The 16,155-nt window shown below is 47.7% G+C and overlaps 1 protein-coding gene across 10 annotated transcripts in view; it reads left to right on the forward strand.

Annotated features, from left to right (window-relative positions):
• Window positions 1-16,155, forward strand: part of SPSB1 (splA/ryanodine receptor domain and SOCS box containing 1) — a 39,333-nt gene that overhangs the window by 13,109 nt on the left and 10,069 nt on the right. Inside the window, exons 1-3 of one of the 10 annotated variants that reach the window (XM_035557446.2) lie at window positions 11,651-12,092; window positions 12,436-12,631; window positions 13,378-13,733. The exons of 3 other annotated variants lie outside the window; for them this stretch is intronic. The gene's annotated coding sequence lies outside the window, so the exon portion shown is untranslated. Of the gene's footprint in view, window positions 1-1,763; window positions 3,505-6,520; window positions 6,676-7,232; window positions 7,294-10,847; window positions 12,093-12,435; window positions 12,632-13,377; window positions 13,734-16,155 lie in introns of those variants that run through there. 6 more of the 10 variants (XM_035557443.2, XM_035557448.2, XM_035557441.2 and 3 more) reach the window with 6 other exon arrangements.

Below are 16,155 nucleotides of genomic sequence, written 5' to 3' on the forward strand. Positions count from 1 at the left end.
GAGGCATCATCCCAGAGTGCTCTGCTGTGGGGAGTTGCTGTGTCTGTTCCAGTAAAGCTGGCAGTGTGAGCTGCCTCTTGTGTAATCCGTCTGCCAGGAATATCCTCTTAGTTCAGCACTTTACGGAGAGCTGCTGTGGGATGGCTTTTGCTTGTGTGTACGGTTGTCTTCCTGAGCATGCCGCTGGAGTGGTTTGCTAAATGTTGACAAATGTCTCAGCACTAGCTTGTTGCATATTTATCTGGCTATCTCTTTGAATTTCTGCTCACATAACCCCTGTTTGAGCTGCATAGCTCCTGGCAGCTGCTTCGGGAACGAGGTGAACGCATCTTTCTAGAGACTGGCAGTGAGTTGGGTCAGGCTGAGTGCACTGTGTTGGCTTCTCTTGGCCTGATAGTTTCAAGCAATTTAAAGGTTAGGTAAAAGGTTTCCATGTTAGCTGTAAGCTGATCAGGGAACGGATAAAGATCCATCCTTTCCTTGCAGAAATCCTGAGCTGAAGTAAAACAAGTGTGTGCACGTGGTAGGCAGTGTAGGTAGCCAAAGCACACACGCAGCACTTAGATTCTGCAGCCTGTGTGTTGGCTCTGCATTTCATAGATAGCTTTAATAAGTGAAGCTTTTTGCTACAAAACAGCAGAGGGAAGAAGGCAGCAAACAGTCCTTTCCCACCCAAAACCTCAGGATGGCGGATCAAAGTGGCTCTCAGGAAGGCTGAGTCTGCGTAAGATGTTTGGAGGGACTTGTCTCAGAGGTACTGAGAAGATGACAGAAGAGCAAAGATGCTTGTATGTTCCTCTCGCTATTTAGATGGTGTGAGCAGAACACAAGTCCTCTCTGTCAGGTTTCTTTCCAGTGGAAGCCCATACAACACAGCATGGCTTTACAGCATGGAAAAACACGAGGAAGAAAAGGCTGCCATCCCCTGCCCTGCTGCATGAAGTGCCAATAAATCCAATTAAAGCTTGTGGAGATGCAGAGCACAGTTGACATGCCCTTGATGCACTTCTGTGACAACCCTCAGTGCCTCTGTGTTGCCGTACAGGACTGGACTTGAGCACAATGTCTAAAAATTTGTATTATATAACAAGCTCATGACGATCCTGACTTGACTCTCTGCAAGGAACAGACCGTTCTAGGCAGACAAGAAATGCCAAGGCTTTTTTCCTTTCTCTACTGGCTGGCTTGCAGACCATTTATGCCAAAACATTCGGGAGGCGTTCTGCCATGGTGTGACTCTGCTTCCTTTCTGCCGAGGGAGATCCCTAGGAAACTGCTTTCCCTCTGGAGGCTTGGAGGGGAAGAGGGAACTGAGGGCTGTGACGGGGATGTTGTGGACTTGAGCAAGCCAAGGTGCTTGATTACACGGGGTAGCGAGTTTGGGTTTGTCTGGGCTCTTTGCATCAACTGGCTGTTGCAGCAGTTGGAGACGAAAATTTGCATCTTCCGGCTATGCTGCTGGATTTGGGAAGGGTTTTTCCATAGTTTTTATTATGTTTTACGGCTTGTTGTTGTTCCCAGATCAAACTTGAATAGAAAACATAAGACTGCTGCCAGCTTTCTGTCACAGACACCTTTTATCTTACATTCATCTCTTCCAAGCAGATGCTGCTTTCATTTATTCGACTTTCTTGCTACAAGACTGAAATTAACAGCCCTCTGATGCAGGGGGGAAAAAAACCTGTATTTCAAAGCAAAGTACCTAGTGAACTTTAATAAAACTGTTTCTATTTTGAAGGTAATTCTGCATTCCTTTGAAACAGATCTGGGAGCTGGAAGCTCCTGAACCCTGTCTGCTCAGCGTGCGGATCCCTCCTTGCCTGGGAACACCGGTGACCCTCCTGTTTGGGAGGGAGGCGCAGGTGAAGCTGAGCTCCTTGGGATGAGGCCGTGCCTGGGGAAGAGCTGATGGGATGCGGAGTGCTCTTCCCCACATTGTTTTGCTCCCGGCTGCTGACAAGCTGCAGTGCGTGGCTGCTGTCACAAGGTTGCCAACCACGTAGCTGAAGGTAGAGCACAGCAGGGGGAAGGAGCAGAGGAGAACACAAGTCTGCAGACCCTTCTTGTGGTAGGGAAGCAATTCGTAGCCTCTAGCGAGACAGCCTTCTTCCCAGTCCACCCTGCCCTCCCTAGCCTTCCTGCCTTCAAAGACTTGCATTGAGCGTGAGGTTTGTGTGAACATCCAGCTTCGGGCTTTCATCTTTTCCACTTAAAAAGATGAGCTCTGTTCCTGTAAGGTGGAGCACTTCCTAAAGGGTGGCGTGGCTAAGCTGTGTGCTTTGGGAGCATTGTTTCCAAGGGGCACGTTGGCCCCGCACAGGGAGGGTGCTGGTGGGTAAGGCTGAGCCGCAGCATTGCTCATGGAGCCGGTGACTCTGGGAAACGGAGAACTCCTAAATTTAAGTCTGGATGGCTTGGCTAGCAGTCAGGACACAAGAAAAGATGTTTCTGATGTCATTTACCATGTTGTAAGAGCTATCTGATGCAGCAGAGGCACATCTAATATACAGGTTATGGTTTCAAGACTGAATTTGAGAGTAGAGGCTGGAGAAAATACCTCCTAGAAAACAGCAGAAGTCAGGCATTTTTGGAGATGAATTGTAAAATTAACTTTTCCCAAGTGATTATGCTTTTTGTCTGCCTGGACCAAAAAAGCTTTTTTGCAGATACAGGTGCTGATGGTATTGAAGAATTTGATGGGCTTTCAGGTTAGGAAGCCTCAACTTGATTTAAAGAACCTGTGATAACTTGTGTGAACTCTTGCTTTGGATGCACATGCAGGGGTGTTGACTTCTGAAAACATCCTTTTGCTAAGTGAACAGAACAGTTTTCTAAACAGTATAAAAAATCACTTCCTCAGTGACTCAACTGTCTCCTCTTGTGAGGTTTGTCTTCAACAGTGATACCCTCAGTCTCCACACACCTCAGGACAGGAAAGACCTGAATTTATAGCTTGAGTAAGCTGTGAAAGATCTACAGGGTCTTTATACATCAGGATGTACCTTCATTCTTCTTTTTCAACACTCAGCAAGCCCAGGGTAAAGGAATCTGGGTAAATACTATGGAAGGCTGCGTTTTTTTTTTCTCCATGTGGCAAGGTAAGACAAAGACCTGTGAACTCTTTAAATCTCTGCTTAAATTGCTTAATGATTCACTGTCAATTAAAGGCTGTACTACACGTACTTGTTCACGACCAGAGGATTAACGCGAAGTTCAGCATGAAACTGGCTGATTGAACTGGAAAGACCTGAACAGGGAAGAGGATGTATAGCTCGAAGTGTAAGGAAGAGTTTTCTTCATCATGAAGAGAGTCAAACATTGGAGCTGGTTGCCCAGAGGCTGGGCAGTCTCTAGTTTTGAAGGCTGACCACAGTAAACTGGATAAAGCTCTGATCGTGCTTGGAGGAGGAGATGGGACTGGAGACCTCCTGAGGTCCTGAAATAAGTTTGCGGAGGCCTCTCGCTGGGTGATACCACTGGAAGAAAGTTAACTTTTGGAAGTGGGTAGGCTCTTTTCTTAGTTGACAGACAAGGCTTGTATGTACAGCCAGGCTGTAACCTGGGGGTTTTGATTGTTTATTTCCTGGGGAAGTTGGTCTGAGAACCTCTTACCATACGTTTCTGTCCTATAAATCACACTGAGATACAGATGAGTTACTTTTTTTTCAAATCTCAGCATCGCCACTGCCATTTCTAAACTCTGATTTAAAATATGTATGAAAAGCTTTCTTCCAGTCTTCTCTTAATGTCACAAGTAAGGTACAAAACTTGCTGATTTCACTTCCTAACTACTGGTATTGCTGCACACATAGTGGTGGGCCCTTTCTGCTTGACAGTAGTGTTGTTCCCTTTGGAGCAGGCTGTCCTTGGAAGGATAGCAGTGTTTCTAGGCTCTCAAAACAGCCACAAGCTTGCTGTTTCTCCCTCTGAGTCCATCTATAGTGTCAGGAGGATTTCTATAGTCATCATGTAGGGTTTGCATTGTCACTGCAAGTGTTGGTGCAGTGCTGTGTCTCAGACTCCTTTAGAAGCTCACTGCAGTGCTGTGGGCTGAACAATGCAGCCAGCTCTTACCAGCTGTTCTGTCACCTCGGGAATGCTGGAAAAATATGGTACGAGAGGCAGAACAGATCCTTAGGGAGATGCTTTCTACTCAGTATAGTAGAAAAAGCTCCTGTTTCTTGAATCCAGAGGATGACAGATCTGAATTGCAGGATACAGCAGAGATTAATGTCAGGTGTGCCTTTGGAAGGCATTTCTTCTCCCAAGCAATCCTGCTCAAGGGCTTAACAGCTGTCCTGTCTGCCTTGCGGGTTTCTTACATGACGTTAAACAAGATAATGTGAAATGACTGCTGCTAAACTGCAGGGCTTCTTGGCTGGTTACTTGGTTTGACTGTGACCTTGTGACTATCAGAGGTGAGAGGAGCATGGCTAGCTTCAGCCCGTGACCTGCTGGTGAGAGAAAGGATGGAAGAGAAGCTGCTCCGCGTGCTGAGGCAGGCTGCTGGTGCAATGTACTGCTGGCTGCAGTTTGAGCTGGGTAAAGGAAGGAGTTTGGGGAGAAGTTGTGCTCATTGCACTGCATCCTCTCTCTGCCTTCCTTTTACTTAAAGCTCTGTGGATGATGTTGTGCTGTAGCGCTGGTCACTTGTAAAAGGATGCAGGCAGTAGCTGTGCAGAGATCCTTCATTGTGTATGGTAGTCTCAGTTACAGAACCTCATTCTTGCGTTTTCGTTGTTATGGTGTCTGATAGGGTTAGAAAAACTCTGAAACTTCTGAAAAACTTGTGAAATCCTCAGTCAGAAAGCCCACTACAGACTGAATGCAGACTGGAAAAGGGAGGAAAACAGGGACGAACTTGGAAGTAGGCTGCTGAATGTGAAGAAAGATGTCAGCTGTGTTGGTGAGGATGGTAATGCAAAGAAACTGAAGCTGGAAGAGAAGGAAAATCTAACTGCCTTCATTGTCAGGGATAAAGCAGGTTTTGGTGAGGAGGAGCAGAATGCTGTCCTGCTGGGTATCGTGTGCTGAGCCTTGGAGTTTTGTCTGTAGTGTAGGCAGTTTAGGGCATCCTCTGTGCTCCTGTTTGCCTTCACTTCTAGCCCTACCTCTCTCCCTGTGATGCGGTAGGTGTGCCCTTCTGCTCACTCAGCACTTTCTCCTGCTGGTTACCTGGTAGGTTGGTAGCAGCATCGCTGCCCATCCATGGGGAAGAAAAGCAAGCGAGGAAGTGCTGTGCTGAGGCTCCCCAGGCTGTGCTGCAATGACACGGGGGTGGAATGTGACTTCAGTTTCTCACCAGAAGGAGCTGGCTTTGCTGCTCCTGGATGTGCTGCTCTGTCCCTGTAATTTTACAGAGGACAACATTCTGTTTTTGGTGCCATAGAAGTTCAATGCTTTGCTCAGAGGGAGCAGAGATCCACTCTTGTAATGGACCGAGGTTTTGTTACTGGCGCGTGGCCCAGATTTCAGCTTGTTCCGTACTGCTGCTCATCAGCACCAGACACTTGCACAACTTCCCCTTTGGCATAGATGTATTTGATGTAGATATGTGTACTGAAGCTTCAGACAAAATAAACCTACTTGAGGGCAGCAGGCTGAGTAATCTAGTGCTTGGCAGCTGCTCTGCTGTGGGGATTTTCGCTTTGCTGTTAGCAGTGCTTGTGACATCTTTAAATGAAAAGAGGAAGGAGGAGGCTGTAGCTGGGCAGCCCTCATTAAAATAGCTTAAACTGCAAATGGTTTTCCTGAGGAAAGAGATCCTGCTGGATTCTGTATGTCTGCAGACAGAATAAATGGTATTGCTTTTACGAGCAGGGGCTGATATCCTAATAACCTGCTGTGTACCTTACATTTTGAAGTCACTTCCTTGAGAAAATGCTGCTCTTGAGGTCTGGGATACCTAAGTCTATGTGATGCTAATACAGTAAGAGCTCAGTTCCTGTCCTTGTGCAGGTATGGTACTTGGTGAGTACTAGGCAACTTCCATCAGCTCTTGCTGGGCTCCCGGTGTATAGGGAGGTGTTGTGCTTTGCCTTGTGCTGCCCACTGAAAGCAGCGCAGCAGCTATCCTGGAAGAGAAGACTTCTTCCAACTGCAGGAGGTGCTGGTCTAGACCATGGGTTTACTCTTCAGCCTGACTGACAAGCCCAAGCAAGATAGCAATCATGTTGCTCCCTTCATTCCAAACACAGCATATTTGAGAGAGGCTTTCTAAAAATCTGTCCAGGCTGAGGATAGCTAAAATGGGAGGCTCTAGCTCTGGACTGGGAGTGGGTAGCACAAGATGCAGCTGTGGGAAGTCTTTGTTCTTCCCAGCTGTCACCTAGGAAGGAGACAGATGGGGAGCTCTGATAGGTGATGGCTGAGAACTCTAACATGGATTTCTTCTAACACAGCGGCTGCTGCTAGCATTAAACCACGGTGATTCATTGTTAACTCATATCAGAGGGGAAGGAGTGCTTTGTTACCAAAACCTTTTTCCTGATGGCTTGTTTTGTCCACTCTTGCAGTCTTAGCCAAAAAGAGCTTCCAAGACAGGAACAGAAACTCTGGGCAGAGGTAGAAACAAGCTTCATTCTTGCTGCTCACTGCTGTCTTCCACATCTACTGATTACAAGGCAACACTAATGAATAAAGCTACTTGGATGTGAGGGCTGGACGGTGTGCTAGGTAAAGTGCAAATTAGTAAATGAGGAAATAACTGAAAGAATAGAGCCCTTGTATAAGAGGGTGGCTCATTATGGATTATGTAGCATTTAATGCAAATAGCTTTGGGCATAAACACTGACATTTAAAACTTCTGGTGGCCTAATTGTGGAGGGAATGCCTTTCTAAATGCAGCTTGTCGTGGGATGTTCCAGCTTCAGTGCTGGAGGGAAGGAGGGAGAAACATGAGGCTGATGTGGCAACTTGGCCAGGTGCTGACTCTTTAATACCAGTGCTAAAAAAAAAAAAACTATACAGTTTTACTCCATCTATGGAATGGCTTCTGGAGAGTAGTGCCAGCCAAAATACTGTTGCTTGCTTTGTCCCCTCTTTTGAGCTGGGACAAAGGCTTGCAGCGCCAGGCCGTGAACCAGCCTGGGGAGCAGCACCTTCCTGGATGGGTTCCCAGTTCAGTCTTAGCGTGCTCGCATTGACGCTTGTGCAAGCAGGGTGAGGAATGGGATGGGAAGGGCTGGAGGAGAGGAACTGACTAATGCAGCACTGCTCGTTGTGGCTTTCAGTGCACTGGAATGACCTGTGACTGGACGACAATCCTCTGGTCCATTAGTAACTACAGTGAAGGTATGTGGGTATTCCCGCTTCCCTTTTTGTAATCCCAGTTCAGACTGGCTTTCAACAAAGGCTCCAGAGTAGCTGACCAACCTAGTCAGTTTGAAACCCTTTTGAAAGGGAAACTGAAGCATTGCAGTGTTGTAACTCAGCCTTGTCAGGGCAGGTACCTTCGAGTCCTCTGTCCTTCCTGTTCATTTCCCTGACTCTGCTCAGGCTGTCCTTTGTCTATACCTCTAACTCACATTTTGAGGTGTGGTCTAAATGGCTTACTCTTCTCGTGACTTTCTGTGAAGATGGTCTGAAAAGAGCTCTGGAAGACACCGGCACTTCTTCCTGTGTAGCCTTTTAATCTACAGGTCCTGAGGAGCTCATCAGAGATGCTTCCCTGCTGGTTGCGTTAGCACTTGGAGCTTCCACTTGTCGTAGAGTTTCTAAGATCTTTGCAGAGCTCAAGTCAGCCCCTTGCCCTGAAGGAGCCCTTACGTGAGGGCAGTGCTATATGGTACCTGAGCAGAAGCCTCAGTATAATCCTTGGTTATAGAAAACTTTTTAGAAACTGGGCTGATTAACTTGTGTGGCAGTAGAAAAGCAGCACGGAGGTGGCTGCTAAAGGACGGGGAAGCTGTAAGACAAGCACTGTTCGTGTGCTTGGTGGTTAGTCCCACAAACTAGTCTTTCAAGTGCAGCTTGTTTGTTAAACTGGGGGTTCTGTGTTTGCAGCGTGCCAAGTGGAGACTTCAGCCTTGCTGGGATGGGAGGCATTCTCTGGCAACACCACTAGTTGACGTGCCAAATCTCAGTAACATAAGGAAAGGGCAATTGAGGCGGTCAGACAGGTTCAAAAGTCTACAAAAGGTGATACACGGGGCAAGGTGGAAAAGTTGCATGTGGCCTGCCTTCCTGCTCCCTGTATGACTTATTTCTGTAGTCTGCAGGCAGAGCAGAGCTGTCCCCTGAGACCATGTGAAGAAATCATAATGGTGAAAAGCCTGTGCCTCTTGCAGCTGACTTCTCCTGTTGGGATCTATGCTAGCGTAGTTTTTCTCCTTGAAATAAGCTCTCCCAAGACTCCAGGACATCAGTGCCTTTTGCTTAAGGCAGAGACTTCATTCAATCAACCTGGAAACAGCTTCCAAATGGCCTTAATTTCAATATAAGCAAACCCTATCCCCAGAAAATGTGTTACTGACACAAGCAATGAGGAGAAGAATCACTTGTCGGATGCTTCGAGACTGGAAATGGTACCAGGAGCTTAAAAAAGTGACTTTACCAAATGTGACCGGTGAGACTGCAACCTGGTATGCAGCAAGTATGTCTCGCTTGGTCTGGAAAGCATTTGAGCCAGTGCTTCTGTGTCCTCTAAATAGGTATCTGCGTGCTGAAGCACGTGGAGGACTTGTTGTGCTGGCGGAGCGTGTTGTAGCTGGAGCACTGTAGCCTCCCATAAGTTGCTCAAACAAGTGTCTCAGTGCATCGGCTGGAAACAGCTTGCTCTGCAGAATGACCGTGCTGATGACTAACGTCTGCAGAGCGCTTTGAGCAGGAGTAGGGCTGTAGATAAAAGTACAGCAACTGCACTAACTCGGTTTCTATCTGCAGTAGCTGCATTGCTTTGTAACCTCGCTGCAGTGTTTCCTTGCCCTTCCCTCAGAGGAAGAAGGGAGTTGTCTGGGTCTTTCTTCCTACTGCTATAAAACCATATACAGGTCCTGTCTTGGCTCAGGCACAACTGCCAAGGCACAGCTTCTTTCTATTTCCTCCAAAAGAATCTATCTGGAGCGCAGAGCTGTGGCTCAAAGCTGAACTCCCCGCATCTGATCTTCATCAGCTACAGCATGTCCCCACTCCAGCCTGTCCACAACCTCTGTGTTGGAAAATCAAGGAGTGTCTGCAATCCATTCGTATGTATTGCGAACTGGAGCCACGGGGAGAATATAGCTGGGCTGGTGTCTGAGCATGCGGCAGTCTGTCCTGTGGCACCAAGCACGATGCAGATGCCGAGTTCCACCTGGCGCTGGAGTTGATCAAATCAGTTCCCTAGGCTTGTAGCAGTTGCCAGGAAATAACTTGCTAGAAACTATAGTTCAGTTGCTTCTGGAAAATAGCATTTTGCCAGTTGGCTACGAAGTGCTATTCTAGACCAGCAGGATGTTGGAGAAGAGCAAAGGGGAGAGGTGTAAGGAAGGTCACTGCTGCAGCTGCAGATGTGGGACATGGGAAGGGACGCTGGCTATGTTTCTCAGCCCTTGGCTAAGATGCGGAGCTGTCAGTTGTGTGGGATGGTAAACTTGGGACTATCCTGCCTTTGGGGAAAGAGCTTTAGTCGCTAGCTCTCTGGCCTGTTTGTTCAGCCCCGCTCACTGTGGCTTCTCTCAGGCCCCAGGGTGAACTTAACCGTACTCCTTGTGCCATCCGATGCCGCTTGCCCTGCTGTGCAGGTACTGATGTGCCTCTGTGGCAGTGCTCCGTAGTGGTAAGGATCTGGTTGGAGTCAGGCTTTCTGTTGTACAAGGAGCATGCAGGGAAACCACAGCGAATTGCTCAACTCCTTTTCACATCTGTCTGTTACACCACCAATAAATGAACCACTTCTAGCCAGAGTCTCGCTGTCCTGAGTTGAGCAGTGTTTGCTGTGTAACAGCCCTGGTCTGTGAGTAAGAGCGGAAAGGAAATGGAGACATCGCAGGGCAAGGAGATGAGAAGCAGTGGTGTCTGCAAGGCAGAGGTCCGAAGCCAGCTGTAGAACTGGTTTAAGCTACGCGTCCTTCTGATCCTGCTGGGATACTGAGGGCAATGCATCCTTGAAGCAGCTTCAGGAAAAACTACAAAAGAATTGCTTGAGAGTATTAGAGTGAGTAGCCTCTCTATAGGAAGATGGGCTAACAGCTCTCATGCCAAAAATGTATCGTCTTGCAGGGACTGAGAGCCTCTTAGAGCTGATCCCAGCCTCTGTGGGTACAGATTACGGTGCTCGGGCTGGCTTCCTCTACTTGAGAGGGAGGCAGGGAAACAGAGGTCCTGACGAGATGCCTTGCTACCACTTGTCCTTTCAGGAAGGGAAGTCTCCAGCCCAATGTGTGTTATGAAACAAGGCTGTCTGCAGTCCGTGGGGTAAGCTCAGGCGCGTGGGCTGGATGAAAGGTCATGGATTGTGCTGGTGGACAGGCCCTTATGTCAGTGTGGCGCACTGATCTTAGTGCTGCGCCTGTGAGTACACGTTAGTCGTAAGTGGGAGAGGCTGGGGAAGAACACGTGCTGTTGTGGTTTTGAAGGCTTGTGAAGGACGAGCCTGTCCCTAAGCACAGGGCTCGAGTGCAAGGGAGAGCTTAGCACTGCAAATCTCATCTGTTTTAGGGCTTGATGCCCACCAAAGATGGCATTGCCGGAGCACATAGGTGCAGTCTACTTCTGAGAAGCTATTTTAAACACCAAGCATGGTATCTCTTCAAGGCTCTTTAACTTGCATTAACTGGCATTTGTGCATTCTCTGGGAGCTACCTTAAACAGAGCTGCAAAGAATCTAATGACCTTTCTGACATATCCCCTGAACTTCCTTTGCAAGGGAAATCTGCTTGAGTTCACTTTTTCATTTCAAGAAAATCTTAGTTTTTGTGTAACCAAAATTGCCATTTGTAACCAAGTAACCAATCTTCAATAGCAGAAAGTCTCTGGCAAGAGCTGCAGGACTCTTCCTGCCCGGGTTCCTTCCATTATTGCAAATACTTTGCAGAGCTACCTCTCCTGCTGCTGAGAAGCCCTTTCTGCTAGGATATGCAGCACTGCACTTAGCGGGAGCAGGCTAGGTAGGGGGACAGAGGAGACTTGTTCATGTTGGTTTCTAGTCGGTGGCTTACTTGAGGATGGGTTGTTCCAGGTTTTAGGGTTGTTCCAGATTTAGCTTACTCGGATGTGCCGACTTCTGAGTAACTTCAGTGTTGCGCTGGAGAACCAGCCCCTCCATTCAGCGTGTAAGAAGGCATACTGTCCTCATTGCACTGCCTTTCAACACTGCAAAAATAGCTGGAAAATTCTTCAGAAGCCTCCTTATCCCAAGGAGAGGTTCGTTAGAGTATTGTATTCGTATGGACAAGCTGGTTCAGTGGCTACAAATCCCAGCAATATTGTACAGTGGCAAGTTCTTGGCTTCCTTAAAAGCCTCTCCTGGGTTGTCTCAGGGTGGACGCGCTTATGCCAGCTGCCTAACGTATAGGAGAGCAAAGCTCTTGGTATCTAAGACCGTGAAACTTGCTGCTTAGGAGAACGAGGCTGTTGGCTTAGCAAGGTGGTTTGTTAGCTTTGTAGCCTGAGGAGGTCACTGCCAAACACTAAAATTCTTGTTCTCCCCATCCCCGACATGCTTGTGCAGTTCATGTCAGGGGCCTCCTCCTGCTCAAGGATGTTCCTTTCTGCTCGTTGCTGGGACACGTGCCATCTGAAATGTTCTCGCCCTACCTCTGATGATCTCAGTGACTGCGGTTTCACTTTCTGCGGAGGCCACGCAGCCCTGCCAGCAGCAAAACCTGCTGAGCCAAGCTGCTGCTGCTCCTCGCTAGGTGGGGCTGGGGAAGCTGCCCCCGTGGCACTGCGGCACCCTTCTGCATGTAGAGTGAGATAGCAAGGAGGCTCTCCAGTGCTGCCAAAACCAATGCTATGTAATAAATGTTGCCTGCCCAGCCCTGATCTAAGAACAATTGCACAATTGCAACACTCCGAAACCAGCTCTAGCCACGTTTGGTGCGATCGTTCCTGTCATCTGCTTCGTAGCTGCTCATTCTCTGCTAATGCAGCGCTTGGGAACTTCAGAGTAGGTAAGCTTACTCCCCCTGCAAGGCTTTGCTCAGTATTTAATGGGGTGGGAAGGGTGTTAAAGCTAGAGTGCTGGTGAAATGGTTGCACCAGGGCTGGATGAGGGGATGCCACAGCCTTGCTGTGATCACCTCCTGCAGGAGGCAGAAATGCACGCTGCAAGTGAAGCACTACAATTTTGATGCTAAGAATTAAGGCTAAATAGAACAGGGGGTCCTGATTCTCTGGGACTAAGGCTTGGATGCTGTTTACACTTGAGGCTTGCAAGTTCCTTTCTGCCCCGTGCTTTTAGGATGGTTTTGTAGCATCGATGTTCATTCTTTGCTTTTTCGCTTGGTTTTACAGAAGGCCTGTGTGATCAAGGGATCTGCTCTTAAAAGTGAGGAGAAACTCACTGTGTGTTGAAACATCAAACTGTGGTGTTGAAGCAGATTCTAGAGTTCCCGTCAAAGAAAGGGGGTAGCTCTGTGTGAAGGGCCTTCGGGGGTTGTGTACAAAACTAGCATGTGAGGTACCTGCGAGCACCTTGCACATTCTCCAGGTAAGCTGCTGCCAGCCAACTAATACAAGTAGCAGTAGTGCAGCTCCTGTCAGTTTAGCTGCTTTATCTACTAGCTTGTAGGATGAACATTGAGCCTAAGAATTTTACCAAGTTTACTTAATGTTCTTCTATTAAAATCATGGAAACCTGAGCAAAAGTACATGTGCTTTTTCTGTGTCTCATTTACTAGAGCTGTGTACTTTAGTTCAGCTTTCTAAAGGAGTAAGCAAGTAAATGTGTAGAATATTTTCTGTCGTTACCCTGAGGTTTTCCAGATGGGAAATCTGTAGGGTATGGCTTTGATTCACTGTCTGCGGAGTATGCTGTGTGTGTTTGAAGGCTTGGACTCTTATCTATAGAAGTAGCCTTACAAATATGGGGGGGAAACGTAAGCCACAGTAAACTAGAAGAAATAGGCTTGAAGCAAGACTGGATGGGAGATCAAGGAGTTTCAGGGCTTCCATGTAATTGTGTAACTGATGTCCCAGACAGGTGTTCTGGAGATGTTGAGCTGCAGAGCAAGGGAAGACTGGTGAGGAGCTAAGTGATTTTTGCAGTCACATTCACAAAACTCTTTGTAACTGACTGAAGTGCTTCTGGTCCTTCCTTCTGGTAAAGCTTGTAACCGAAGGAGAATGACTTGCCAGTACTTGACCTAATGAAAACATCTGTTTTCAGTGGCTGAGTGCCTCACAGGTGCATGCATTTTCCAGTAAGTGTTCTTTGCTTTTCATTGTTTTGGATAGGCTGCTCCTAGAACTCGATGCCCTTTGCGTTTTGGGTTGAGCCATCCGTGCTGTGCAGAGGCTTCGGCAGTGCTCTGGCAGCTCAGGAGCTGGCTCGGGGGATGTTAAAGGAACCAGCAGTGACTTTCTGCATGGCTGCTACAAATGCTTTGCCTTGTGTGGAGACATAATTGGGGCTTTGAGGGCTCTCGCTGCTGTGCAAGCTGCTTCCAAATGGAGCTGAAAATCTGTACAGAGCCTGTTAAAATTCCTGTGTCACTTTGAGACGGAGCTACCTGACACAACCTCCCGCCGTGTGAAAAAACTTGCATGGGAACAGCTCTTTGGCTTCAGATGAAACAATGAGGGCTTCTTGGGTGAGTGTTCCTTGGCTTGCATACGCTGCATTGATAGCTGGGATTGCATTTGTGTGCTCAGATGAGGTGAACGGGTTTGAATGCTGGCATAGATAAGAATGAGGCGAATTGTCTTGGAATAATAGCGTTTTAGATTTGGGTGACTTTTTAAGCCTATCTGTGTGAGCCAAGGCACTGCTTAGCCTAATGCATGCAAGGTGTTCCCCAGGTTCTGGGTGACAGGAGGGAAGTGACTGAAACCAAATTCTAGTTACTTGATTCACACCAGGAAACAAAATATCCTGCTGGGGGTAGTCCAGGCTGCTGTCTGCGTGGCATCGGCCTGCGTGGGTTCTTGGTTGTGTTCTGACAGGTTGGCTACGAGCTGAAGGCGCCACGGGCACAGGATGGTCCTGCTCAGTTTTACACAGCATGGTGGTGAACTAAATTATAGTGACTGCTTCAGGAGAGGGCTGTGATAGGCAAATGATGTTCCTAAATAGAAGTTGGAAACCAACTCTGCTCTGACTGCTGTACACATTCTTTTCTTTGCAAAGCCTTGTTTAAAAAGGAAAAAAAAAGCTGTCTTCTTCCATTTAGCAGCTGGAACTTTGACACCATCCATTGAAATGTCTTTGCTATCTCCTCCTACCTTGATCTATTTCCGTCAGGCAGTAGTTTTGAAGGCTGGCATTTCTTTCTAGTATGGCAAATCTCCTTGCTTTGAACAGTTAAACCGAGGGGAGGTCTAACTCCCTGAAAATGACAGTGAGCGTTTTGCTCTGAGACACGCTTACAACTTTGTTCTGAAGCTTTTAAGTCTAGAAATTACCAATAAAAACAGCAAATAGCATGGGAGCAAAATGGAGCATTATGTTGATAAAGTAAAGCAGTATTCCAGCAAGCCTGAGCTGTTGATGCAATAGGTAAAAGCACTTCTACCGCTTGTACTTAATCCTCTAACTTCTCAAAGGTTTTGGAGTAGCTGGCTCCCTAGCGTATCCTTTCATTTATGGCTGTCTGCATCTCATAAAGCTATCCAGAGCATTAATTTGTTCGTTTAGGAGAGTAAGCTTCTCGCTCTGTCCCGCTGAAGGGAAAGTGTCTGTATTGTCTTGTGCATGGCAAAGCTTTTTTAAAAGGTGCGTAATTGTACCTCCTGATTGTAGGGCGAGGTGCTACTCTGCAGTTTTAGACCAGGCAAGGGACAGTGGAGCCAGCTCTGAGTTGAAATCGCTGCCTTGCCCTAATAACGAGCCATGTTGTGCTTGAATCTTGGCATATGGTGCTCAGTGTCTGACCTGCTCTCAGTCTAATTGACCCTTTTGTTGCAATCTTTTTCCCCTTTATTTCTGTTTATTCTGGCTATAGTCCTTCATCTTATGGTATTAGTCTGCCTGGGGAAAGAGTCACAACTAAGGCAAGTGGCGACTGGTGCTTGTGTTGAGGAAAGGCTGCTTGCTTTGTGGAGCAGGCAGTGAGACAGTATCCTACCAAATGTTTCAGAAGTTCCTGTCTTGAACTGTGGTGATTCCCTTTCTGGTGAAGAAAGGGAGAAGAAAAAGCTTCTAGATAAAAGCTGACGTTGGCAGGAGGGAAAGTTACAATGAACGAGGCGTTGTTTTGCTAATGGGGAGCGCAGAGTTGTGTTCCTACTTCTCTCAAGCATTGCACTTGAGAACAGTCTGCATCAGTACTCCTGCAGTCTGGCAGGCTGCTTTGTTTTGGTTGTTGCTTCCTATGCAGTGTTCTCACATGTACTGTACAGCTCTCAGGAAATCTGCCTCTCTCCCTCCTGCCAATGTTTTGTTCCTTTATCCTAATCAATGTTCCAACAGCTGAACTCGCCTGTAGGCTTCCAAGTGCGCTGTAGCCAGTGCCTCGTTGACAGCCCTTGTCCATGTGCCATAAGCCTTGGGAATGCCAGGTAGCTCATCTGGTGCTTTCTGCAGAGCAACACAGCTCAGCCTCAGCAGCCTGATGGTCCTACTCCCAGCCTGAGCAAGTGACTTGCACTGAGACGTTTTAAAATCCTACCTTCCAGCCAGCATTAATGTGCATCTCCCAGGAAAGGGAAGGCTCCTGCTGGAGCAACTTGAGAAATCTCATCCTAACAGAGCTGGTGTCGGCTTTGTGAGCGCTGAAGGCCTCCGTTTCATACCTCAGGCGTGAGGGTTTGAAGATGGGAGAGTGGGGACCACTGGGAAAAACTGCTGTTAAATCCTCAAATAACTCCATGTGGTACATGTGCTGAGTTTAAGTATTGCCAGGCAGCTCCCCGGGTGAGTTTGCGTGACTTGTGATGTTGTGACAATGCGGGTGCTTTTACACCAGCAGCCCGGCTTCTGCCTGTAGCAGCTTGCTCTTGGGATCCCTTGGTTTGATGCTGCAGGCTCCCAGGGTGAGAGAGGCTTTGGCTTTGGAGGCTGGGAGAGCCTCTGCC

This window comes from Cygnus atratus, chromosome 21, assembly GCF_013377495.2.
Source record: "Cygnus atratus isolate AKBS03 ecotype Queensland, Australia chromosome 21, CAtr_DNAZoo_HiC_assembly, whole genome shotgun sequence".
In the NCBI taxonomy this organism is placed as follows: domain Eukaryota; kingdom Metazoa; phylum Chordata; class Aves; order Anseriformes; family Anatidae; genus Cygnus; species Cygnus atratus.